This window comes from Gossypium raimondii, chromosome 1 (genome assembly GCF_025698545.1).
Source record: "Gossypium raimondii isolate GPD5lz chromosome 1, ASM2569854v1, whole genome shotgun sequence".
In the NCBI taxonomy this organism is placed as follows: domain Eukaryota; kingdom Viridiplantae; phylum Streptophyta; class Magnoliopsida; order Malvales; family Malvaceae; genus Gossypium; species Gossypium raimondii.
The window spans coordinates 27,794,813-27,795,877 of NC_068565.1; the positions used below are offsets into that span (position 1 = coordinate 27,794,813).

The following is a 1,065-nucleotide window of genomic DNA, read 5'->3' on the forward strand; positions in this document are numbered from 1 at the left end:
AGCTTTGAGACAGTATACCGTGCTAGTATTTCATGATCTTAATTCGGGTATTAGGAGACTCAAAATTGAGGCACAACAGTTCGAGTTGAAGCCAGTCATGTTCCAGATGCTTCAGACAGTGGGCCAATTCAGTGGAATGCCTATGAAAGATCCTCACCTGCACTTAAGACTGTTTATGGAGGTGAGTGATTCTTTTAATTTAGTTGGAGTACTCGAAGATGCATTACGATTAAGTTGTTCCCATATTCACTAAGGGACAGAGCTCGAGCTTGTTTGAACTCATTACCACCAAGCTCAATTTCAACCATGCAAGAGTTAGTAGAAAAATTCCTTATGAAGTATTTCCCGCCTAGCAAGAATACTAAGTTGATGAACGAGATCACTACTTTCCAACAAATGGATGATGAGTCATTGTATGAGGTATGGGAAATGTACAAAGAATTATTACAGAAGTGCCCTCATCACGGGATCCCACATTGCATACAACTTGAGACATTTTATAATGGTCTCAATGCTCATACGAGGATGGTAGTGGACGCTTCTGCTAATGGTGCTCTCCTTTCTAAGTCTTATAAAGAGGCTTATGAAATCATTGAGAGGATTGCCAGCAACAATCATCAATGGCCAACCCATTGAGCAGCATCAGGAAGACGAGTCACTGGAATACATGAAGTAGACGCTCTTACTTCATTCGCATCTCAAGTATCATCAATATCCTCAATGTTAAAAAATCTTACTAATAATGGGTGTAATATTTTTGCAGCACAACCACTGAATCAAGTTGAAAATGTAGCCTGTTTTATTATGGGGAAGGTCATTTGTTCGAAGAATGTCCATCAAACTCAGAATCTGTGTATTGCATGGGTAACTAGAACCAAAATCCAGGAAGGCAAGGGCTGCAATCCAATTTCTATAACCCATCATAGGAAACCACCCGAATTTTTCCTGGAGTAACTAAAGGGCAGGAATCAGTAACAATTATGTCCAACCTAGATCAACCCAGCCACCTAGTTTTTCCCAACAAGCTCAGAAACCAACCCAAGCTGAACCATCCAATAGCTTAGA

At 40.3% G+C, this 1,065-nt stretch overlaps 1 non-coding gene across 1 annotated transcript; it reads right to left on the bottom strand.

Moving 5' to 3' along the window:
• Positions 1-363: 363 nt before the first annotated feature.
• LOC128032998 (small nucleolar RNA R71) lies at positions 364-470 on the bottom strand. The gene has a single exon (XR_008189338.1). It is a non-coding gene; the product is annotated as a small nucleolar RNA R71 (small nucleolar RNA).
• Positions 471-1,065: the final 595 nt, after the last annotated feature.